General features: G+C 39.0%; 1 protein-coding gene and 1 pseudogene across 1 annotated transcript in view; one reads left to right on the top strand and one right to left on the bottom strand.

Moving 5' to 3' along the window:
* LOC114036659 lies at positions 1 to 26,855 on the bottom strand (annotated as a pseudogene).
* ELL (elongation factor for RNA polymerase II) overlaps positions 1 to 26,860 on the top strand; it is a 150,989-nt gene that overhangs the window by 539 nt on the left and 123,590 nt on the right. The window lies entirely within an intron of this gene.

Below are 26,860 nucleotides of genomic sequence, written 5' to 3'. Positions count from 1 at the left end.
TCAGCTTTTGGGGGCTGCCGCGGAATCTGGGGGTGCCCGTCTGGACCCCGCCTCAACCCCCTTGTTTGCGTGGCTCCTTGTCTGCGTGGCTCGCCCCCCCCCCCCCCCCCCCCCCCCCCCCCCCCAGGCCACAGGTTTTACTGGCCTCCTGGGGTTGTCCACTGCTCTCTCCCGAAGGTTTTGGGGTTCTGTCTTACCGAAGGGAACTATAGTGCTTCTGGTCAGTGTCTATCACCCTTGGGACTATCCTGACTTTCCAGATTAGCTCAGTTCTGGGACATTGTGGTTGGAGGAAGGGGGCTCCCCTTCCTCCTTGTTTCTTACCCCACTTTCAGCCATATGTTTCTCAGCGACCTGGCGCTTCAGGGCTGCAGCAGTGCACAGCTGAGCAGAGGTGGGGTGCGGTGGGTGGGGTCAGTGGGGTTTGTGGATCGTTTCTCTTCCATTCCATCGAATCCAGTTCTCATCCTTGTTGTAGTCCCCCCAAGATCCATAGGGTGAAGGAGTGCAATTTCCCGTGGTTGCTTTCAGAGGTGCCTCTTGCTCCCCTTCTTAGGGAATGTTTCTTTAAGGGAAGCCAGGTGGGTGCTAGCTTACCTTTGGATTGTCCTAACCCCAGGTCTTCGATCCCTACCCTTTGCTGATCCACCTTTCCTCCCCTGTGTATTTATTTGCTCTTCCTTTTTTAAAAGTCCTTCACTTAAATAAAGGATCAGAAATCCTCTTCTTTGCATTCCCAGATTTTCAGGGACATTTTCTGCTTCTGACCAAAATTTAAGGCAAGGTGGAGAATGCTGTGGTCTGGGCTTCAGGTTGTTTTTAGGCTCATTAAGTAGGCCTCCTTGTCTTTGTGCCCCCCTCCCTCCAGTAGAAATTCACAGGGTTATTTCTGTACCTCCCTTCCTCCCCCAACTTCCTTCCTAGGGAATTTCAGGTTCTTCTTCACTGAGGGAGACAAGGTAGGCTTTGGCTTCCGGGGGTCCCATGCCTTTCAGGAAGAAAGGTGTAGGGCTAGAGTATGTTCTTCCAAATTTTTAGGTGGGATTCTGAAACAGAGAATATGGCCTGTTCCTACCTTCTCTTTCAGGGTACCTTCCTTATACAAGAGGGGTTTGGCTGCCTGTCCAGAAAGGGCATACTTAGCTTTTGCCTTTGGGGTGATGGTGGAGGGGGTGGGGAGAGTGTGAGTAGAGACTAACTAGGAAGGAATGCTGCTTTCTTTCCTGCTGGAGACTTGTTTAACACCATCAGGTAAGCTTGGAAATTTCATTGACCTTATTTGTGCTGCCTCCCTTCCTCCAACTGTCTGCTAGTTCCCTGCCCTCCCCCTTCCCCTTCCCTGGGAAGCAGGTTTTTGGCCCACTAAGTAGTTCTCTGAAATGACAGTAGGCCACTCTGTAGATGAGGTGTTGAAATCTTATCTGTGCTGGTGGTGTCCTAGGTAGTTCTAACTAGTCAGCAGTTGAGGCAACTTTCCTAGAAACAACTGTAGAGAGTTCATTAGTGATGTAAATAAAACTGTGGACTTAGTACCCTGTGAGACTTCTTAAGAGGGTTCTGTGGCCTTGTGAAACTAGGAAGTCCTAACTTTATCTAACACACTGTACATCATTGTCTTAACCTGGCTGTATGGGTGAGGCTGCTAGCCTGGCCACCTAACCTGTTTCACTCATCAGAAATGGTCAACTTATGTATATACCATATGTTGTCATGATACTATTTTTAATTTAGGGTGTGGGTTACATCCCATAACTTAAGTTGGATCATCTGGATCATCTAAATCTGAGGGTTAAGGTAATTGTAGTCTTTTAGGTTTATCATATTGTATCACAACTTTATTTAAATGTGTTTATCAGCTTTGTGTCAGTGGTCACTAGGGTCAGAAATGGTTTTGAAGTTTTCTTTAAAATACTCATTTTGCCTAATGTGGTTCTGTGTAACAGGTTGTGTTGAATTTTAAGTTTATTTTGTTTTATTCCTTAGATGAATTTTTATTTGGAGTTTTAAAAAATGACATTCTCTTTTATATTACTCACTTCCTAATGACTCTTTCCCCCTTCTCTATCTTTTAACAGAAGTGCAGTTAAGCAAGGCAAATAAACACATTGGCCTTGCCTGATAACTTGAGCCTTATTCTTTTCTTATAGTCTGCAGTGTTTCTCTGCCAAGAGGAGACAAACCTCATTGTCAGTCTTCAGTAGTCTTGATTGGGCACTGTCTTTTAGTCCAAACTTGAATTCAGCTTCCTCTCAGAAATTGTAGCATTTATTCTTTAAAATATTTTTTGGACATGCTTTGTCTTTATATCACTTTCATTTTCAAAAATGTCTAAAAGATTAAAAAAAAAGTAGCTCAGCAAAACTGACAGTCGATCAGCTGAATCTGACATCATTATCATGTATTGTGTGTAGTACTTCACATAGTCTGTGAGCACTGCAGAGAAGGGAGGGAAATATTCTTAATTTTATACCTTTTTTGGTATAAACGATGATAATGAGCCTTGCCACAGAATTCAGTTCAACAGACATTCAATAATAGGGAAAGAAGGAAACAAACATTATTAAGCACCTATTATGTGCTAGGGACTGTGTAAGTGCTTTATAGATGTTATCTCATTCGATCCTCGTAACATCCTTTGGAGGGAGGTACTATTATTATGACCATTTTACAGATGAGGAAACTGAGGCAGAGAGGTTAATACAGGGGGATACAGCTAGTAAAGGGTTTGAATCCAAATTTGAATTTAGTCTTCCTGACTTCAGGCCCAGCATTCTATCCACTGGGAGACCTAGCTGCTTCTAAGCCTTTTTCCTTAGGAAAAAGGAAGAAGTAAAGCACAGGCCCTACCCTCAAGTTTCCAATCAAGTGTGGAAGATCACATTTACACAACTAAATGAAAAATTGTAACATTTGATCTAAATGAAGTTGTATGAGAAATTTAGGGGTGGAGAAATCTGTGCCTTGCATATAGTAGACCCTTAATTGATATTGAATTGAGTTTGTTGTGATATCTTTTCTTTTTAAGAGCATTCAGGCAATGCTCCCTGAAGGAGGGTGCCATCTAAGCTTGGGCTTTAGAAAATGTTATTTACTAATGGTTGTAGGTGAAAAGACTTGGAAAGAGACTTGAAGACTTGGCTTATGTAACTGGATAACAGTTATTAAAAACCACACATATAGGTATATAAACAAACTACAGCAGTTGTAGGGCCTTGGTCTTCAGGTTCTCTAAAACAAAAAGAAAACCAGGAAATAGATAATTTACTTGTTTGGATAAACCTTTTTTTTTTTTTTCCTAAGCCTGGCATGTATGAGAGGAAGGCGCATGTCCTTTGAATTTCATTTTAAAATATTTTTGTGGATATGAATTGCAGTCTTAACTATTTGAAAAGCAAGTAGAAATTTTGTACTGATCACTTAAAAACATTTGGTATCTGCACTGTGTTTTACCCTGGCAGAGTGCAATGGATCGAGCCCTGTGGAAGGATAAGCATGTATTTATCTGAAGTTGTTGACTGTTCAGTCTTTTGCTTGATTCTCTGTTTGCTTGGGTTGTAAGTCAGTCATTGAATAGTTTATACAGACATCACTACCAACTTTAGATATTCCTATCAGGCAATTACAGGAGAGATGACCTATAAAGGTTTCTTCAGTTCAAGGCCCAGTTTAAATGCTGCCTCCTCTATGGAACCTTTCCTATTCACCTCAGTGAGAAAAGCTGTCTCTTCCTAGTCTTAACTCCTTTAGGTACCATTTATATCTCTCTTCATGGCACAATCCTACCTTAGATTGTGGTTATTTGTATACTTCTTTTTAAGAAAAGAGGACCCTGTAGTCTGGCTAAGATGGGGCAGTTACCAGTTTCCTGCCTGGAGTGGTTTCTTTACAAGTCTTTCTCCCTTTCTCTCTCTCTCCCTCTCCGCCTCTCCCCTTCTCTCCCTCTCCCCCCCCCCTTTCTCTCTCTCTCTCTCTCTTCTTTTTTTCTTTTTGCATTTTGATGAGACAGTCCGGGTTAAGTGACTTGCCTGTGGTCACACAGATAGTAAGTGTCGATCTGTGTCGTGTCTAAGGTTGGATTTGAACTCAGATCCTCCTGATTCCAAGACCGAAGCTATGTTCACCTAGCTGTACCCCCCTTACTAGATTTTAAGCACCTTGAGGACTGTGTTAACTCATCTTTGTATCTCCCCCACCACCCCTAGGAAAACCAAACTAAAAAAAACAAAGCAGACCAAAAACCAGCTGATGTGTTACCCATAAAAGGCGCTCAGTAAATATTTGTTGAATGAATGTTCTAGGAATTAGCTTGGTTAGTGGTTTCAGAATCTGATCTGCTCTCCTAAAGTGTGTGGGCCTACTGCATAAGTCAGCTAGGGCACAGGCAGGGAAATCCTAAATTAGCTTCCATTTGTCTCCCACTCATTGATGCCCCAGTAAGCTTGGTTAGCATTTTCGTTCTTCTTCGTCGCATGTTATTATGCATACCTTTTATCTTGTGAATGTTGTTGCCAATGAATTGAGGGACTAAGCCTGACGGTGGTGCAGTCCAGTTTTTATTTCCTGGGTACTCTTGACTTATAAAGTTGAGTGTGCCCCCTACTTTTTTAGATGATTGTTATTTTTTGAGCCAAAATATATGGGGGCTTTAAATGCATCTGTGGAAGTCTATACTACAGAGCTATTACATACTCTGGTGGGGGTCTCACTTAAAAAGTTGGAGAATACAGTCCTGTTGACATAGCAAAGTTTGCACGTTTCAGACTCTCTCAGCTCTAGAAATCATCCATTCTTATTTTTGTTCTTTAAGATCAAGGAATGTAGCTGAAGGGTGTGTGTTAATGGCTACATCCTGTTTCTTAATGCTTTAGTGGAATGATGTATTTGATTTGGCCTCTTCAGCAGTGGTGATCGCCATCCCTTCACTCCTAAGTAGATGGTCTTTGTAAGGTGCTGTGGTCCCAGTACCATTTGGTGGCTAACTCCTTTGGTGATGAGCTTTCCTGGACCTGGCTTGTCTCCTGATGACAGACAAGACACCGACATTTGTCGTTGGTGGGTACTCACAGCCTTTCTAGCTTGAATAGGACCTTCCTAAGCTTGCCTTCTGTTGGTCTGACCTTTGAGAACTCAGAAGCCACTCCATACCATGCTGAGATGACAGCAGAAGACTGAAGGGGAAGATGTTTCTTGAAATCAAGGAAGATCTCCAGTATATTGTTGGATTCCTTGTGGCAAACTTTTGGGAGATAACATGACAGAAGTCTAGTAGGATATAGTAAGGCATAGATGGGGTTCAGTCTTAACAAAATCTACGAAGATCACAGATCCATTTGAGAGTATATTGATTGAAATAAAACTCATATTTGATCAGTATTTTCAGTTTTTTCCCCTTGACATCTTTTTTTTAATTGAAAAAATTGAATTTATTTTTTAAATGGTACAAGTCAAACAGATTTTTTAAAGATGCCAAATCATTAAGAATAGTTTGAGATTCATTATAAATTCAGTTGGCTTCTTTATTTTTGATAACATCTCAATATGTGACCTGTTTACCTTCAGGACACTGAGTCGCTGTCTACCTCAGAGCAGCAGAAAGGTAACCTAAATTAAGTGTTAGTACCTGAAGTAGAGGAGTCTGCAAGGCCCCTTGACATCTCTGTGCAAGTAGTATTCTCATTTTACAGAGTAAGAAACTGAGACAAAGGCTAGAAGACCATGTTGCTAGAAAGTGAAAGAATCCAGACTTGGACCCAGGACTCTTCTCTCAGTTTAGTCCTCTTTCTACTGCACCGTATTCTCCCTTTGAATTTAACTGATACTTTCCAGTTGTTTGATGTAAAGGACATTGTTTTCCAATTTAGATGTTCCAAAGCATTCTGAAAACTGTGTTTCAGCGAGGGTATTTGAAAGCAGTGTATTGTAGTCATGTAGTGGATTAAATACCTGCAAGCTCTGGGTCCCATGGTTTCAGAAAGGTGAGCTGTGTGTGTGTGAGAGAGAGAAATACTGATTAAGCCATTGTGATCCTAGGGTGGAGTTTGTAGCAGAGTTTATTATTTAGGTACTTGTATGTAAATCAGCACTGAGCTCTCTTTCTCTTTTTGATTCGTTAGGACTGTCATAGTTCATCATTCTTGAAGCAGTTTTGATATCACTATAGATTGTGACATTGGTGAATGATTCTTTGGGGTAGAGCAAGCTGGTTTGGACATTGAGAGAATAAGTATCTTCTGTGTTGTCTGATTAGCAATTTAACAATTGCTAAAATTCAGTCCCATTAGGCATTGAAGGAAAAATTGGCTTGAATGTGGCAGTACTTGAAAAGTTTCTTTTTGATATTTAATATTGTGCCTTAAAAATGTTTGAGACTCTTACTCTTTCATTTTTAAAAGAGAATAGTATTTCTACCAAATCCTAATATAATTAAAATTTGCATGAATTATTGATTGTCTCCTTTGAAAATTGTATGAGGAGAAACTGAATATAATTTGCATCTAAGGTGATTTATGGTTGCATTGGGAGTAAACCATCAATCACAAATGAACACATTAAGAAGGAAAAATATGTGTATATGGCTCTATATATTTTATTTGGTGGCCTGCCAGTGCAGTTAAGAGTTTGGTTATTTTGTCATTTTACCTTTAAAAAAATCTGATATCCAGATAGTGGATTCAAATAGTGTAGAGTGTCTACTTCTTTACTGAATAAAAATGTTGGAGAAATCCTGTGTCTTAAATGGTGTGGAACACACTTTGCTCTGATGCTAATTATATCTTAAATGGCTTGCTCCATCTCCAGCCAAGTTGAAATTTAGCTTGCCATTGACTGATTCGTACAGGTCATCATCATAATGGGTAGCTCATTTCAAGCACTTTTGAAAGAGAATTCAAATTCTAATTTCAGAAAAGTTCATGAAAATTTTGGGTTTGTAGGTAAAGATAGGAAAGATATCAGCAGCTTGTAACACATTTTCTATAGTTACAATTCTAATTTCTATGATGTTTTAAGGTTTACAAAGCCTGAGGTAGGTGATGTAAGTATTATTATCCCCATTTTACAGATGAGGAAATTGTGGCTCTTGAAGGTGTATAGATTGCCGGGCTGAATGACTAACAGGAGGTGGAATCTCTAACCTGAGTCTTCTGACTCCCATTCCAGGGCTGCTCCTCTCTTCCTTGTTTGTGGGGAAGTAGAGTTTATGCTACCATTGAGTTTCTTTTAATAGAAGAAGCAATGCGATGTAATTAAAAGAGAAATCAGAAGACCTGGAACTCTAGCCACGTGAGCTTGGTCAGATTAGTTTATTTATGCCTTTGAAAGGTGGTGATTATAGTACTTATACTCTGTCTCACAGGGTTGTTGTGAAGAAACACTTTGTTTAACTGGAAAGCATGATATAAATGTGAGCTGTTATTAAAGAATCCTTCATTCAGCAAACATTTATATGCCTTCTATATGTTAGGTGCAGGAAAGATAGAATTTATGTAAGACCTAGTCTCTTCCATGATGAAAGTTAAAGTTTAGTAGGAGTGTAAAATAAATGCCCAGATGATTCTCAAACACATTCCCTGATAAGGATGTTCAGAAGTTACTGAAGTGTGGTGTGTGAGGCTGGATTTAAACAGGAGCAGGAGGTCTTAGCCTTTTTTTGTGTCCTGGCCTTGTTGACAGTCTGGTAAAGCTTGTGGACCTAGACTCCTCAGAATCGTGTTTTAAATGCATCAAATACAAAACAGGATCACAAAGGAAACCAACTCTGTTGAAATACAATTATGAAAATATTTTTAAAAACCAAGTTCGTTCAGGGGTGGAGAACCTGTGACCTCAAGGTCCTCAAGTGTGGCCCTTTGACTGAATCCAAACTTCACAAAACAAATTCCATTAATAAAAGAATTTGTTCTGTAAAACTTGGACTCAGTCAAAAGGCCACCACCCACGGACCCAGAAGGCCACGTGTGGCCTCAAGGCTACAGGTTCCCCACCCTTGTAATAATAGACTCTCTCCTTCTACCCAGCCACCCTTGTGTTGGAGGGAAGAGATGAACAGGAATATCCAATAGTTCAAAAAACTTATCTTAAAATCTCTATTATTGGTGCACATTTGTAAAAGGGGAAGGAAAAAAGATTTTATGCGTCACTTTGATATGCATTTATGCCAGTTAATCCATGGGAGAGATACATTTTGGCTAGCTTTCTGGTTCTGCTAGCTAATCAGACACAAGAGGAAACAAGGAGAATCCAGCTGGGCAAGCCTAGGTAAAGCTTGGATTCATACCCAGCTGCTCAGTCTGGCTAGAGCTAGACCCAGAGGGCTCTTAAGAGATCTTTTGGTGGGTGTGTTCATGTTCATGGGGGCCAGGTTGAAATAACCACTTCCATTAACTGTGGGTTTTAATTTTTCATTCAGTTTTTGCTTTTTCTGGTAACAAAGTAGGATGAATACAATTTTAAAGTCAATGTTGAATTAAGCTATGACATTTAAAGTCATAGACTCTTATGAGTTGGGAATAACCGCTGAGGTATTCTAGTCCAGCCTCAATTTGAAGCATGAATCTTCTACATCATCAGTGACATTTTATATAGCTTTTAAATATTTACAGAAAGTTTTATCTTGTTTGCTCCTCATAACATTGTCATTTGATCCTCAGAACAACCCTGTTAGGGTAGATAAATGAATTTTAATGTGATTTTTATAGATAAGAAAACGGAGGCCCAAAGATATTAAATGACTTGCCCATGGGTCACACAGCTAGTAATTTTCGAATGCAGGATTAGACTTTAGATCTTTGCTTACTCCAAGTTCAGCCTCTTACATAATTCTATATTTCCTTTCCTTGACAGTATGATTATTGAGCCTCTACTTTGAGATGACCAGTGATTGGGAAATTAATAAAGTAAGCAGCTTGTTTTATTGCTGGACAGCTCTGATCATTATGAATTTCATTCTTGGGTGCCTTATCTTCATTTGTGTCACTCTTGCTCATTGTTTCTGGTTCTTACCTTTGAGACCAGAGTAAAAAGATACTTTCTTTATTCTCCATGATTAACTCATAGGTATTTGAAGACAGAGTTCATATTCTTGACTCTGGAGGTTCTCTCCCTCTGTCTCCCCTTCCTTTTTTTCTTCAGCAGGCTAAACATCACTAGTTCCTTTAACTGATCACCTTATGGCATAATTCTCAACATCCTCTCTAGGTCATCCTTTTCTGAATGAAGTATCTTGTCCATATCCCTTCCAAAATGAGCTTAAAACTGAATATACTACACTGCCCTCGTCCCTGATACCCATTTGGAGTATTTGTGAACATCTTAATTATGGTTCGTTTTACAAAACATTTTGTTTTGTTAAAATCTCTGGAGACAGACAACTTTGTTTTAACCATCAGAGTAAGTATTACATTAAGGCATAGATTTCTCCTTCAAGAAGGTTTTGGGAAGACCCTCTGACAACACAGTATCTGATACTTTTTTTTTTTTTAAAGAATAGAAATACTTTTCTGATAGTGACTATTTTGTTCTGAGGTGCTGCAAACCTGTTGGGTCTTATATACCATTTCAGAGCATGGTGGCTACTTTAATTCAGTGGTCCCCTGGCCTGTTAAAGACCCTTATTATAGGACTTCAGATTTAATATAAGTCAAGTTGTATTTCTGAAACACAATATAGTAAATAATGATTTGTGTCTCACTTCAGGTGTGTTATTTATGACAGCTTTTCTTGGTCTGCTCCAGTTGTTACCATTTCCTTCCCCCAAATTTAATTTGTATTTTTATATATTATCTCCCTTCAGTAGAAGATAAGTTCCTTGAGAGTGAGGACTTTTAATTTTTCTTTGTATCACAGTACTACACAGCACAGTACCTGACACATAATAAGTAGGTACTTATTAAATACTTTTTGTGAGAGAATTGAAGAGCCTTGGACTGGGAATCAGATCTTACTTTTAATTCTGATTCTTCCACTAAGTTTTTGTGTGACTCTGGCAAGAACTCCCAGATTAAGGAGAAAATACTGCAAGTAGGCAGAAAGAAAGAATTCAACCATGGAATCACAGTCAGGATCACACAAGATTTAGTAGCTACCACTATTAGAGGACTTAGAATATAGTTTATTTTTTAAAAAAATTCTTTTTTTTTCAGTCTTTTGATTTTGTTTTATTATTTCTTGATTTCTCTTGGAGTCATTTGGCCAATGTTAGTCTTTAAGGAGTTATCTTTAGAAATGTTTTGTACTCCTTTTACAAAGGTATTACTTCTTCTTTTCATAACTTTCTTGCATAGCTCCTATTTCTTTTCCCATTTTTTTCTTTTATGGTTCTTATTTGGTTTAAATTGTTTTTTTGCTCCCCCTTTTTTTTAACTGTTTTAACTCTTCTAAGAATTCTTGTGCTTGTGTCCAATCTACATTTTTCTTTGAGGCTTTGCTTGTAGGTATTTTCGAAAATTGTCTTTTTCTGGGTTTATGTCTTGAGCTTCTCTGTCACCATAGTAGCTCTTTATGGTTGGGTTCTTTTTTTATTTGTTCAATCTTCCAGCCTCCTTCTTGCCTTTGGACTTTGTTAGTGTTAGATTTGCTTGCTTCTAGGGGATAATGTCTAGCTTGAGCTTCTGTTTTTTTGTGACCTCTTGCTGTTTCTACAGCTCAGTCTGGGGACCCGAAAGCCCCTCTCCAAAATGGAAACTTCAGGAGGAACTCACCAGTGGGAGAAAGCAGATGAGGCGTGAGTGATGAAGTCTGGAGAGTCAGAAGCAGAGCCAGGAGAGGAATGAAATACACACTTAGGAAGTATCTGAGGCAGGATTTGAACTCTGGTTTTCCTGATTCCAAGTCCAGTACTCTCTGCCCTGAGCCTTGCTGCTGTCCAAGTCATGAAATGTATTTCTATAAGCAATTCTAATGCTTTCTGGTATGTTTCCGTATAATAAGCTTCGTGAAGTAGAAAATCATGCTCTAATAAACAAAATTATGCATTACTGCACATTTTTTATGCACATATTACTTAACAGACATTAACTGGGCCTCTGTACCATGAAAAGATAGATTCTGGCCTTGCCCTCATGAACCTGGTAGAGGACTTGACATATATAAAACAGTACATGATTAGTATGGAGAAGTATGGGCCAAAGAGTAAGTAATGTTTCAGGGAGAAAATATCCTTATGTGGATGGGTCAGGGAAGACAGTATGGAGGAGGTGACATTTAGTCCTGATTCTTTTTTTTTTTTTAAATATAGGCAGTAGGGGTTAAGTGCCCAGGGTCACACAGCTAGGGGAGGTGACATTTGAATTGATATTCAATATCCAATTCTTTGCCACCACGAAAAGAGCTACTCCAAATATTTTTGTACAGATAGCACCTTTTCCTTTTTCTTTGATCTCTTTGGGATACAGACCTAGTATGGTATTGCTGAGTCAAACGTATGCACAGTTTTATAGTCTTTTGGGAATGGAGGAACTAATTTTTTAAGATGCATTTGTGCCTTCTTTGCCTTGGACAAGTGCCTTGCCCATGCAACTGAAACTGTCTGTAGTGCAGGAGGTAACTTGAGCATTTTGTGCATCTAAATTTCTTGTATAAAGCAATGAATGTTCTTACCTCCTTATTGCCCTCTTGCTCTTCTCTGTCCTTTGCTGGCCCAGGAGCACTGTTATCTGATCCCTGCTGGTCTTTCCTCTTATGGTAGGGAAGTAATTTCCTTTTGAAATGTCACTGCATTTCCAGGATGGGGATCAGTATGGATTAGTAACCCCTCCTTCTGCCGAGACCTGATCTTACTTTGACACTACAGTTTTTATACAAATGGAGTTGTTATTTCTTTGCAGGTTTGCTTAATGGCTTCCGTTTTTGGCTTTTGGAGGAAAAAAGTCAGGAATTTCTCTAATTATCAGCAAAAGGAGTTTCTAGTCATTTAGTGTCTCCATCTTCCTCTCTTGTCCATAAAGCTCCAGCTGCTTACCCTATACTTTTGAATTTCTGCTCTAGTTTGTAGGAATTTGGAAATGATGAGATTGTTACTACCTAAAGTAGTTTACCCATTTCCATACTAAGAGCAAATGTATTTTCTGGTGAGAAGAAGTTGTGTTTGTTTTTTCCCATGAGTTCTGCTTGGAAAAGTAGGTTCTATGAAATTTCAGTAGTCAGCAAGTCAGCCAACAAGCATTTATCTATTTTTGAAAATTATATATTGTTCTATCAGCAAAAATCCACCTTTGTTCCCTCTTACCACAACCTCCCATTCCCCAAATGAAAATGAGATAAAAACAAAAACTCTATTACAGAAATATAGTAAATCAAGGCAGCTAGGTGGTACAGTGCCTGGAGTCAGAAAGATTCATCTTCCAGAATTCAAGTCTGGCCTCAGACACTTACTAGCTGTGTGAACCCTAGGCAAATCACTTAACCCTGTTTGTCCCAGTTTCCTTATCTGTAAAATGAGTTGGAGAAGGAAATGGCAAAGTACTTCAGTATCTTTGCTGAGAAAACCGCAAATGGGGTCATGAGGACACGAACACAACAAAACAACAATAGTCAGGCAAAACAGATTTCCATATTAGTTGTGACCAATAAAAAGATCTCATTTGGCACTCTAATTCTCTATCAGGAGGTGTAGGTATCCTGTTTTCATCGCTAATCCTCTGGTATGGAGGTTGAACATTATTGTTTGTCTTTATTGTATTGCTATTATTGCTTACTTCACTCTGCTTCAGTTCAATATAAGTCTTCTCAAGTTTCTCCAAAACTATCTCTTTTATCATTTCTTACAGCACAGTAGTATTCCGTCACATTCATATACCATAGATTTCAAAAAGCATTTATTAAGGGCTTACTGTGTGCCAGTTACTGTGCTAAGTATTAGGGTTACAAAGAAAGGCAAAAACTTAATTTTTTTTTCTAGTTCACATTCTAATGGTAGAGACAATATCCAATAATTATATACATAAAAGGTAGATATGGTGTAAATGGAAGGTAATATTGGAGGGCAGTTGCTGTGTGGGATTGAATTGAGAAAGGTCATAGCAGAAGGCATGATTTAAACTCAGTCTTGAAGGAAGCCAGGGAAACTAATGGCTGAAGATAAAGAAGTGAGTGAAGTGTAAAAAGACTGCAAAGGTAAGGTAGGAAGGGTCCAGGTTGTGATGGGCTTTAAATGCTAAATAGAGGATTTTAATTTTATTTTTTAATAGATTTTTTTATTGCTATATTTTGTTTTTACATGGCTCCAAATTTCACCTGTATGCTTTTCCCTTTAGTCTTGCAGAGAGCTGTCTCTTATAACAAAGACCTATTTAAGAAATAAAGAGCAAGGGAAAAAATTCAGCAAAATCAATCTATACATCTAAAACATAGGATATTATATGCAAGATTCCACACCTGTATACCCTTTTCCCACCCTCCTCCCCCATTCCTGTAAAGAGTAAGTAGAAATGTTTTTTCATATCTCCTTTGGGGCCAAGTTTGTTCCTTGTAATTTTTCCTTTTTCCTTTCTAATTATTTTGTGATAGTTCCCCCCCCCCCCATTTATATTGTTGTAGACACAGTGAATATCACATTCTTGGCTGTGCTTCATTTTATATCAGTTCATGTAGTTCTTGCCATGATTCTCTGTATCCATTATGCTCATTGTCTCTTACAACACAATATTCCATTAAAATCATGTACCACAATACATTTAGCCATTCTCCAATTTATGGACATCTATTTTGTTTTCAGTTCTTTGCTATCACAAAAAGTGCTGCTGGGAATATTTTGGTGTATCTTGATGGAACCTTTCTTTTTTGTCATTCACTTCCTTGGAGTATATGCCAAGCAGTAGACTGTCTGGGTCAAAGGGTGTGGACATTTTTTGCATACTTGCAAATTTCTTTTTACAATGTACTAGTTCTCAATTCCACCAACAATGCATTAGTGTTCTTGACTTTTTATAATCCCTCTAACATTAACTATTTCCATCTTTGCCACTTTACTGGGTATAAATGGAAAGCCTAGGGTTGTTCTGATTTGCATTTCTCTTATTAGGTCTTTGGACATTCTTTCATATGATTGTCAATAGTTTGCAGTTCTTCCTTTAAGAACTCAGGATTTTATATTTGATCCTGGAAATAATAGAGAGCCACTTTAGTTTAGTGAGCAGAGGGGTGGTGTGGTCAGACTTGTGCTTTAGGAAAATATTCTTGTTTTGACTAAATGATTTAATAAAATGTGGCAGCCTTTGTGTTGGAAAGAGCATTGGTTTCGGAATCATAAGGTTCAGGGTTTGAAGCCATTGCCCTGTTAGTTTTGTAACCTCGTATAAATGGCTTTACCTCTCTGAACCTGTATTCTCAATTTCCAAATGGGAACAATAATCTCTGCCTCACCTCCTTGAGGGGAGTTTGTGAAGATCCTATGAAATAATGAATGCAAAACACTTTGTAAACTAGCCTCTTTTGACTATAGTATGTATCTACATTAAGTGATCAAGAACAGCCATGTTATGATTGCTGATTCTTGGCATTTATTAGCAGCCTGACAGTAAGAAGTGATTTCTCTTTTGCAGACCTCAGTTTATGTGATTGTAAAATGGGATTACTAAGGAAAGATTTGTAAAAATTGAGTGCTATATGAATGAAAATTGTTATTAATTGAAACATAATACAAATGTGCACAGTATTTTCAGAAAAGTTGCTATATAAAAGCTAATAAGTTAGAAGTCATTTGTTCATTTACAGAAGAATTTGGTAGAGTTCCTTTAAGTATCGCCCCAAATGTATTTTTAAATGTGATTCAATTTACACAAATTCCATTTGTGTAGAATCATATATTCAGAGCTAGAAGTGGTCTTAGAGGTCATCTCTTGAAAAAGCTGAGGTTCAGAGTTTATAACTTGCCCAAGGTTATACAAGTAGCAGAAGTGGCCTCTGAGTTTAGTATTTATTTTCCTGTGTTGGTCAGCTTCTTCAAAGGAGTGCATCTGTCATGTCAGATGAGGTATATTTATCCAGTAGGACCCCAGGGGAGGTCCCTGGGAGCACAAAGTAGGCACAGCCCAACTTAGCATAAACAAGGATAGAAGTCGTTCTGTTGCATAATGCTGCTAATGTTGGACCTAGGAAAGCCAATTTACTCAGTTCAATTCAATAAACATTTATCAAGCTCCTGGTATGTGCCAGACCCTGTGCTAAACTCTGAGGATACAAATAAGCAAAAGAAAGACAGTCACTGCCCTCACAAAGTTTATAATCTATTAGGAGGAAGTCCACACACAGAAGGAAGTTGACCAGCTGGGTTGGGGCAGAGGGGAATTACGGAATACCCAGAGCTGGGGCATGATATTTCTGAGAATGAAACTAAGCCGAGCTGCTGATGGAAATTGTAGTTATTTACAAAGTTCTGAGCCTTCTACAAAGGAAGGCATTGGAAGGAGTTTATTGCTGGGCTCCCCAGTCAGAGGGGAGAGGGCACTGAGAGATCTGAGAAGGTGCTGAGTCAGTCTGCGTGGTGATGAGGTTTCAGATGATCAGCTTCTCTTGGGAGAAGGGAAGAATAATCTAAATTTAAATCATAATCCAACCATGATCTAAATGAAAATTCTCACTTTTAAAATCCATTTTAAAATCCATAAAGGTAATGAAAAGAAAGTTTAGATGAAAAGAAAATTTTGATTTAAATAACTTGAAGGGCTTGATTTTAATTCTCATAAATGAAAAAGAACAGAGGCCACAGCCATAACTCATAATTTAAATTTTGACTATTTCTTGGTTTTTGTGGGGAACCTTTTTTGATTTTGGAATTTGAGATGTTTCTGCTGTCGATTTTAAATAATTGGATGCTTAATCTGAAAAAAAAAACAACAAAAACCAAAACATGAAATTTTGAATTAGAAAGAAGGCATGATGACATGTTGCCCGGATTGTGTTTTCTGACAATTGACTCCCTGGCTGCTGCATGTGTTTTTCCAAGCACACTGTAACCTAATTATAATACTGTCTTCAGGGTTTATGCATTGGGGTCACTTCATGATGCAAAGAATCTTTTTAGGACTAAATGAACTAAAATGGAGGGTAGTGGAAAAGGTAGTGGACCAGGGGTTGAAAGTGTTGGGTTTGGCTTCTGGCTTAATCTGAGCTGTATGTTCAAAATAGGTTAAATAACCTAACCTCTCTGATGTAGTGTTTTTTTTTCTCCTTTTTTAATTAATTAATTTATTTCTAGTTTTCAACATTTACTTCCACAAGATTTTGAGTTCCAAATTTTCTTCCCATCCTTGCTCTCCCCCCTCAAGACTGCATGGATTCTGAATACCCCTTCTTCCAATCTTCTCTCCCTTCTATCACCACCCCCCCTTCTCTTATGCCCTTCCCCTTCTATTTTCCTGTAGGGCAGGATAGATTTCTTTGCCTATATATCTTCTTTCCCAGTTGCATGTAAAAGTAATTTTTAACATTTGTTTTTTAAAACTTTGAGTTCTAAATTCTCTCCCTTCCTCCCTCCTCACCCACCCTCATTGAGAAGGCAAGCAGTTCAATATAGGTTATACATATGTAGTCATGCAAAACACTTCCGTAATTAGAGTTTTCTTATCTGAAAAATGGAGATAATAGTACCTTCCTTACCTATCTCACTGAGATGCTATACGGATCAAATGAGGCAAAATATGTGAATGTACTTTATAAATGATAAGTTGTTGAAATTACTTTTTTTTTTTCACATTTTGGGAGGAAAATGGACAAATTAGAAAGATTCCAGGGGAATGTGACTAGGAGAAGGAACTTGAAACCATGTCATGTGAAGAACAGTTGAAGGAACTGGGAAGGTTAGCCTGGAAAAGAAGTCTTGAGGGAATATGATGTTTCAAATATTTAAAAGGCTGTTTTCTGAGAAGGGAATTAATCATGTCCTGTATGCCTCCACAGAGCAGAATTTAGAAACAATGGGTGAGTGTTACAGAACTTCTCAGCATAAGGAAAAAACATTTTAACAATTTTAGCTTCCCTCAAAGTAAAGGAAACTGAGGCTTGGAGAGAAGGTGCGTTAGGAAACAATCCCCCATTATTGGAGGGCTCCAGCAGAGGCTATAGTCAGGGATGGTGTTAGAAGTTGATTTACGTGACCTCTGAGGTTCTGTAATTTTCGATGTTATCTATTAATAATTTATATTATTAAACTAACTTTAGAACTCATTTTATTAGAAATTGTGCTTTGTAGTAAATGGCATGAAGATCCATGGTATTTATATGCCATGTATGAGGGAGTCAGAATGGTCACTGTGATCCCAGTTTGGTTCCATAATAATCCTATATGGATTTACTTTAGGGCTGTCTTTCCACTTGCATACAGAAGAAATGAAATCAGTTCCAGATAAAATTAGTTGGTCATATTTAAGAGTAGTTTTAGGGAAGTAAAACTTCCTGTATGCCATCTTGTGCTTTACATCACTCCTACTCCCAAGGATTTATTTAGTAGTCCATCTTTTGCACCCCGAATTCAGTATGTCTGAAACTGAATTCAACCTCCCATGCTCCCAAAACTGGTTTCCTTCTTTCCCATTTTTGTTAATGGTGTTACCCCTCCCCCAGGTCACTCAGGCCTCTGAGTCATCTTTACTTCCATATCCATCATATCCAGTGAGTCAGCAAGACCTGTCTGTTCAACCTTTGCAAACTCTTTTGCATTCATTCCCTTCTTTTAGTCCTCGTATTCTCTCTCCTGGTATCTTCCCTTGGCTTCTGCTTCTCTATTCCAATCAATCCTATAAACTTTTTTTTCCCTGAGTAATCTTCTTTTCTGTTTGTTTCTTTGTTGACTCTCTCCTGCTCAAAGACCAGCTTCTTTTGGCTGTAAAATAAAGATCAAGTTGCTTAGCCTGGAACGCTCTGACTCTAACCTACCTTTCTCGGCTTATTTCTCACCACTCCCCTTCATACAACTGAAGCTTCCATCCAAGTGGTTTGTTCACTTTTTTCCAAACATTCTCTGTGCTTCCTCACTCCTCTGCCCTTGCTCATTCTTCTTTATCTCTGCCGTCTCTTCCATATCTCTTCCTAAATCTTACATACCATTTGGCCTCATTATCTTTCCTCCAAATCCTCTCCCTTTCCACACTTCCTCTCACAATTGAGGCTACAGCTGTGCTCCCAGTTATCCAGGCTTGCAGTGTAGCTGTCATCCTCAACTCCTTACTCTCTCATACTCTCCTCCCCCACATCCAATCAGTTGCCAAGTTCTGTTGTGTTACCTTTGTAACATCTCATGATACACCCCCTTGTCTCCTCTGATACTGCTTCCACCCTGGTGCAGGCCCTCATCACTTCATGCCTAGCTATTGCAATAGCCTGCTGGTGGAACTGCCTGCCCCAAATTTCTCCCCATTCCAGTCCATCTCTGCAGTCAAGTTAATCTTCTTAAAGTGCACATTTGAACATGTTAACCTTCTCCCCCCTTTTAATAAACTTCAGTGTCTCCCTGTTACCTCCAGGAACAAATGCAAAATGTTCTGTTTTCCATTCAAAGCCCTTCATAAACTAGTCATTTCTACTTGTCCAGTGTTCTTATACCTTACACCACCTACTATTCCCTCCCCCCACTACTCCTCAGTCCCCTCATCCTGGCCTCCTGGCTAGTCCTTGCACAAGAGACTCTATCTCTTGGCTCTGGGCATTTTCTCTGGCTCTTCTCCATGTATTATATGCTCTCCTTCCCATATTCTGTTTCCTGGCTTCCTTGAAGTCCCAACAAAACTTCCACCTTGAAATCTTTTCTGATTCCCCTCAATGCTGGTGCCTTCTGTTCATTACCTCCAGTTTATTGTCCATAATTTCTTTGTAGATAGTTTACATGTTGTCTCTCCCGTTAGATGGTGAGCTCCTTGAGAGCAGGGATTATCTGCAGCCTTTCTTTGTATCCCCATGCTTATCACAGTGATTGGCATATAGTAGGAGCTTAATAAATGCTTCCTGAGTGTCTGAAGTCATTTCTTCTCCCTGGGCCTTAAGTTTTTCATCTGTAAAACTCTAACAAACATTTATTAAGTTACTATTAAGGGCAAGGCACTAATGATTCTAAAGCTAACAAAATAGTCCTTGACCTCAAGGAGATAACATTTTACTGAGGGATACAACAAAATTTATATTTATATAGGGCTTTAAGATTTTCAGAGACCTTGATTTATAGTCTCAGTTTATCCTGCAAACAAGCCTGTGAGGTAAGTGCCACTGGTGGTATTATTCTTATTTTGCAGAAGTCAAGTGATTTGCCCAGAGAGACTCAGCCAGTGAGCTGAGATGGGATTCAAACTTGGGTTTTCTTGACCCCAAGTTCACCTCACCATGCTTCCTTAACATAGGAATTGATAAATATATACAAGATAATTTGAGCAGAAAGAGAAAGTATTAACAACAAAGGTATCAAGAAAGGACCAGGAAAGCAGCGGGTGGTAGCTGAACTGATCTTTGAAGGAAGGTAAGGATTTTGGAATGTAGAGGTGTAGGTGTAGATTTCATTCCAGGCACAGGAAATAACTGGGTGAAAGAAGGGATGTGGAGATGGTGTGTTTATTTTAGGAAATATTTCAGTTTGGTTGGAATGTAGAGTTCATGAAAGGGGGTGGGTAATGTGAAACAAGTCTAAAAGGTGGGCTGGAGAAGGATTCTGGAGGTCTTTCAATGTTGAAGCAGTTGTGTGGAAAAGAGCTGGGGGTTTCAGTGGACTTGCAAGCTCAGTATGAGTCTGTAATTTGATGTATGACAGCCAAACCCCCCCCCCCCCCATATAATTTTGAGTTGCATTGAGAGGCATAGATTCCAGGAATAAGGAGTTGATAGTGTCACAGTACTCTGTTCTCATCAGGCCTCATACAGAGTACTGAGTTCAGTTATAGGCATCATGATTTAATTTAACTCGAGAGTTTCTAGAGGAGGGTAACCAAAGATGAATCTTGAGTCCATATTATGAGATGATCATTTGAAGGAACTGGGAATGTTTAGCTTTAGAGAAGAGAAGATGTAGGGGGAGGATATAATAGCTATTTTCAAGTATTTGAACAGCCATCATGGGAAGAATGAGTAAACCTGTTCTCCTTGGCCCCTGAGGATAGAATCAGGAACGGGGGTTGGAGGTTGCAAAGAGGCCTATTTAGGCTTGATGTGGGGATCACATGTTAATTCTTAACAGTTAGAGCTGTCCGTAGGTGGAATGGGCTGCTTTGAGAGGTGGTCGGTTCCCCCTCCTTGTGGGTCTTCAAGGAGAGGATGGATGACCAGTTCAGTTGTTTATAGTGGGGAGTCATTTTGTGTTTTGATTGACTTCTATGTCCATTGAGGTCCCTTCCAGTTTTGAAATTCTCTAATGCTGTGAAATGCTGTGCTGAAAAGTTTGTATTTTATTTTACTGGCAAGTGGGAACCACTGAAGAAATCCTGTGTTTTCCGTTATTACATGTGAGTTCCTTGAAGAAAAGAACATCAGGTGCTCAATAGTCCTTTGCCCATTGCCCTTAATAAATGTGTGTTGATTTAAAAAGGAGAAAATTGAATGTGGTAAGCTGTAAGCTAAGCTAAAGATGCTAGGATTTAGTTCTAGCAGGGTCTTGTAGAGATCCTCATTTAGAAGCAACTAGGTGGCATGTAGTCAGTAGAATGATGGGCTTGGTGTACAGAAGACCTGAGTTCAGATCCTGCTTTGAGATGCTAGCTTTGTGACCCTGGCTGGGTAAGTCACTTAACCTCTCTCAGCCTCAATTTGCTTATCTGTAAAATGAGGGAGTTGGATTTGGTGGCTTCTCAGGTCCCCCAGCTCTATAGCTATGGTCCTATGCTTTAGCTTGACCCCTTCATTTTTTTTTAATCTTTACCTTCCAACTCTGTATTTATGATCTGATGCCCTAGCTCAACCTCATTTTATTTTACAATTTTTATTGATACCTATTTTTATATCTCCTTCATTTCCAAGTATATTACTTCAAGATTAAACAAAAGATTAAGAAAGAGAATGGGAAAAAAAGCAGTTTAGAAAATCTAAGCAACATATCAACTGAGCCTCACATTAAATGCAGTATTCCCACATACTTGGTCTCCTATCTCTGCAGATAAACAGATGAAAAAGCATTTATTGGGTGCTTACACTGTCCTACAGGAGATAGCCCCTGCTCTTAAGTAGTTCACATTTATTGAGGAGAAAATATAAGAGATTTCAGTTGTAGATTAGATGGAAAGTCTCAGAAGGTAGGGAGGTTCGTTTTCTAAAGGGCCAATCTTGGTCAATCATTCAGCACCACTCCTCCCTATTTTATAGACGTGGAAACATGAACCCAGAGAAGGAGATTATGCAGAAGGATTTGAACTCAGAACTTCTTTGCTCTAAATCCATTGCTCTTTCCACTACTCCATGCTTTCTGTTAATTACATTAATGACATTAAGAATCACGGTTTGACAGGCAGAGAAAATATAAAAGTTTTAAAAATTAACAAAGACTTGACTATACATTGATGGCGGAATTCTTTGTTATGAAAGAAGCCATGCTCAAATTGGCATATCTTTGAGTTTGACTGACCTTTTATTCCATTATCTTCTTCCTGCTTTTGGAATTTAAAATATTTCTTTGTATTTTTGAGAGAACCAGTGCAGCCTGGCAGTTAAATAACAGACCAGCATGAAGAATCCCAGTGCTGCGCTGTTCAGAAAAAGAGCATTTAACAGTAAATACTCTGGTTTTGAAAGTGGGGTTTGCCTTTTAAAATCTTAAAGAAGCACTGAGATAGATGGAAGGAAATGTTGTGTAGCGTGAAATTATTGAAGACATTTAATGGTTTCTGAAGAGGCGGTGTGGTGCTGGGAAGGCTCGGGACATGGTTGTGCCTGGCTTTGAGCCCCTCCTTCGCCACCTGGTTAGTTGTTGGAGGACATTTGCCAGCAGTGCCTCTACTTGGTCTTGACTCCACCATCCTCCTCTTCATCATGCCCTCTCTTCTACAGGACATATGTCATTGTGGAGGTTGCGTCAGCTTTGGTACTCATACCTTGATCAATACCCTCGCTTCTGCCCCTCTGATTGGAGGATGGTACAAAACACTCCGGTCATAGCTCTCCTTTATAGAGGGCTCACAATGCCAGTTTTCATTTGCTGCCAGCTGCTCTTCTTTGTTTTGACTCCTCCTTCATTATCAGCATCATGCCCCTGGGCCAGGTACCTTGTGATGCCTGTTTCTCTTCAATTTCCTTTTGTGTGTTGTATTTCTCTATTAAAGGGTAAGTTCCTTGAGGGCAGAGTCTTCTTTTTCTTATTTGTATCTCCAGTGCTTAGCACAATGCCTGACCTGTAGTAGGAGCTTAATAAATGTTTATCATATATTATCTATTTTATGTTTTGAGTTGTTTGAGCCACACTTTCTTCATCTATAAAATGGGAATAATCTTAATTACTTCAAAGATTTTGTGAAGAAAGTGCTTGGTAAGTTGTAGAGTGCTAGAGAAATGTGAGCTGCTGATGTCCAAGCTTTAAGCTCCTATATTTGGAGTTATGACAACAGTGATTAGGTACTAACTGGACATTTTTAACACTTAAAAACAGTTTAGAAATGAAGATGCTTATGTTTAGTGGAGCATTTTGAGGTAGTTAACATTGATCTGTTTTGGTTAGAGGTCAGTTTTATGTTGGAAGGGATCTGAGAGGTTAAATCCAAACCTTTCATTTTAGAGATAGGGAAACTGAGGCTCACATAGGGAAGGTACTTAGCCTGTTAGTGGCAGAGCTGGGACCAGAGTATTGGTCTTCTGACTCAGTCCAGTTCCCTCATATACAGTTTCTCTAACTGGAAACTGTGATTCTGGGAAGAGTAGGGTTTTAACAACCCCTGATTGTATCTCATGATAACCTTTTCTTTGTTCCATTCCCCATTTCTCTTTCCACCCTCAGCATTGTGCTCTATTTTCCGTAGAGCGGTGGATTCTAGTTTGGGAGTGGTGAGTGGCGTAGGGCAGAGGTTCTTAACCTTTCTTTATTATGGGACCCCTTTGTTAGTCTGGTGAGGTGTGTGGACCCCTCCTCAGAATAATATTTTTAAATGTGTGAAATAAAATATCTAAAAGAAACCAGTCATCTTAAAATACAGCAGAGGTTGTTCAGTGCAGAGTCCAAATGGAAGGAGGGATTCCCTTCTGGTGATATTCGTAAGATGCTCCTGTTTGTGAATGACATTGTACTGATTTCATCAAGCCTCAGAACATTGTAGAACCTCTGATATGTGATCTATACTTACTCAGGAGTATGGTCTAAGCATTCAGGAAAAAACAAGTGGATGAAAATGCCTATTGTGCTTGTGTACAGATTGGGCTATATAGAGTTGGTCTATTAGTATGGGTGTCCAAGAGGATAGATACTGTGGGTGGTTAACAAGTTGGACCCAGAATCAGAAATGAAGAGAACTGGCTGGATTGTTTTTAGGAAATGGCACAGTTTTTTTAAATGACCCAAGCTTCTTGAAATGAAGGCTCTTTTTTTTTTTTTAATGGTGAATGCTCTGTGACTTTGAGTCATAAGAGTAGTTCCACAGTGTCTGAGGAGGTCATAGTCACCCAAAGGGCAGTGGAGAAATGTGTGGTAGCCATGAAGAAACAATCTATTACTAGGGAAGTATTGCACACGGGGAATAGCATGAAGAATGTTTATTATCAGAGAAATGTATGCCTGGAAAAGGAGGCAGATGGATAAACAGCCAGAGAGAATGAGGGCCTGGCCTGTCAGTGGGTAACCTGCATGCTTCATTGGTATCTAGAAAAGGTCAATGATTCTCAAGTAGGGATTCAACCCCCTGGGGTCCACAGACCCCCATAGCATCCATGGAGAGATTACTGGTCTTGGATGAGGAAAAACATTACATCTTTAATTTTTACTATTCTTTAATTTAATTTTACCATTTCCTTTCGTTATAAATGGGGGGGGAACCCCATCATTCTGAGAAGGGAGGCCATAGGCTTCACCAGATTGCTAAGAAAGGTCCGTCACACAAAGAAGGTTTAGAACATCTAATCATTAAGACTTTCCCCTTGTTCCCCAAGCATGTTGAATGGTTCCTCTTGGAAGATTTGTGAGAAAGCATGGAAGAGGAGTCAAAAGAAGAGAAGACATTGATGAATTGTGATCTTCACTTTTTGAAAGGCGTACTTGCATTGATGTAATGGGAGTGCTACTGAGTATTGAGAAATAGAGGAAATATTCTTATAGTGTCTTTTCATGTGGGACCTCTCACAAGGGGATCACTTATGGAGAAAATCTGATTATTCTGGAAGGAAAAGCACCGAAAAACTTCTGCTATAGTTTTGTGTGTTTTTGTGTTAGAAGGGATCAAGGTGGTTTCCTTCTAGAAAGGGGTGCTATTCCTAGAGGACTGATAGAGGATCTTAGGATATTGAGAGCAGGAAAGGGCCTTAGAAGCCATCTAGTTAAGTAACTTACCCAAGATCGCACAGATAGTAAGCACTGGAGGCAGGATTTGAACCCAGGCCCTCTGAATCCAGAGCCACTGCTGAGATGGAGTGAGTATTGACTTTAGCTTGGTATTCAGACCTAGGTTCTAATCTCAGATTTGACATTAACTGTATAAAAACCAGAGCAAATCACTTCTTTCTAGGCATCAGTGTATTTATTTCTAAAAGGGTGATTGGATTAGAGGTTCCTTTCTGATTGAATAATTTATTTTTTAATGGCTCTTAAAACTTTATGTTCTGTAGTCCTTTCCAGGTCTTATGATCTTTGATTCTGTAATCTAAATTTGAGTGCTACCGATCTATGTACTTTTTAAACATGAGGAATTCTGCCTGAAGTTTGTGATTTTAAGGCCCTTCTGTCATTTAAAAGTCTGTTCTCATTAACATGGAGCATAATAGTTGATATTTTGCAGTATCCAGGCAGATTTTTTTTTTAAGGATTCATTTGTAAGGCTCATTGTACCAGGCAATAGCTCCTTTCCTTGGTGATATTTTGGAGCTATTTGTAGAGAAGTATACCTGTGTGGAAGAGATTGCCTGTCATTGAATGCTTGTCTGTGTCTTAGTCAACGTGCTGTCAAGATTGTAGGCATATAATCTTGCACTTGTCCAGATACTTGACTTCCTTCCTTCATTTAAACATTGCTATTGAATTGGGGTCCCTGAATTATGGCAGGTCAGCTCCTGCACATCTAGGTGACACAGTGGATAGAGCACTGGACCTGGAATTAGGAAATTCAAATCCCATCTCAGTCACATACCAGCTGTGTGACCCTAGGCAAGTCATTTAATCTATCTACCTCAGTTTCCTCATCTGTAAGATGGAAATAATCATAAGACTTATCTCCCAGGGTTGATGTGAGGACAAAAGAAGATAATATCTGTAAAGTGCTTTTTGAACCATAAAACACTATGTAAATGCTGTTATTACATACTACTAATAAACTAATCCTCTGAATTTTTGGCTTGCTAGTCACCATTATTATACATAGAACTTTATACTCAGAGGAACTGTGTTCTTGGTGTGTCTGAATTTGTGTTTGAATTAATAATGTTGCTCATAAATTTGGAGAATGGTCTTAAAATTGGTCCGTTTTTCCAGATTAGGTCTAGAATTAAGTGGTTATCTTCAGCATGTCTCAGGCTTGAAAGGGTTTCAGGAGGCCAAAGGCTGTTAACAGTGTGGGTTGTTTCTTTTAACTGTTTTGACAGCAAAAGCAGCATGCTTTTGCTGTTCTGTAGAAATTCGGATCTCACACCTCACTTTTGTCATAGCCATTAAACTGCCACAGGCTGCTTGGTGTGGACTCTAGAAGCTTCTGATTTCAGAGTTAGAAGATTTGCAAAGTTAGAAGAGTGTGTTCTTTCTTCCACTGTTTATCACTTTATTTTTAGAAAGTGTTTGTTGGGAATGTCTAGTTGTACAAATAAAATGAGTTTAGCTCAGGGCCATTGTTTTCCCTTGTCAAAGTCTGTTTGGCAAATAGAAGAGGGGGCAGAGCCTCATCTTCTTCCTCTTCCTTACAGGTTTTGAAGGGATTTGTAATGCTTCGGGATGCTGTAGTAGAAAGTGGGTAAAACATAGGAAGACAGTTGAAGGAAAGTGGGATGTTTGACAAATGAAATTGACTCAAGTCAGCTCTTTTGACCAGCCTCTATTCAACTTTTCTATGATCTATTTAAAAATTATACATTTAACTTTAAATAAACACAGAATCAGTTAAATATATTTACAATTATTTTAAAATAAAAATGAATTTCTTTATGTAGTTTTTTTTTTGACAAAAAGTATTTTCATTTTGACATCTGAATAAGTGTTGACTCCTTAGGACACAGCCTTTGGCTTCTTTTCCAACTTGCTTGTTGCATTGTGTCTTTCTCAGGAACATAGATGCCATCCAAAAATTTTCAGATATCCTTGTTTTTGACTTTGGTGGCCTGTTGGATCAGGGCAGCTGAGTTTGATACAAGTTCAATATCATTTCCTTCAAGAATTAGCTCATCATTTTGGGTTCGAGAAACACTTGGTCTCATGCACACTCTTTGTATGTATTTTTCACCCAAGAAATTTCTGATTTTGAATAACAACATTGATGGGGAAGTGAGCATACACAGACCTCATCTTATAACAAAAACCCAGGGTAATGCCTTTGATCATGTTTTGTACATGACTACAGATTTTGTGTATGGGTTGCAAGTTCTTTTCGATTTCCCCACCACTTGTCTACCTGGAGCCTTTTTCTCTTCTTTACAAGGAGACTGAGCTTAGCATTGATATGGTTGAAATCCCTACGGAGGATTCCTCTGGGCCCCTTCACAATAACTGTCTGACCTTTAAGAGAGATGTCAGCATTTTCTGGGATATTGACAGTCTGGTTGCTTGGAATGGTCTTCATTCTGG

This window comes from Vombatus ursinus, unplaced genomic scaffold (assembly GCF_900497805.2).
Source record: "Vombatus ursinus unplaced genomic scaffold, bare-nosed wombat genome assembly UNPS02009918.1, whole genome shotgun sequence".
NCBI lineage: Eukaryota > Metazoa > Chordata > Mammalia > Diprotodontia > Vombatidae > Vombatus > Vombatus ursinus.
Note: the sequence above shows the minus strand (reverse complement) of the source record. Positions and strands in the feature narration are given on the sequence as shown.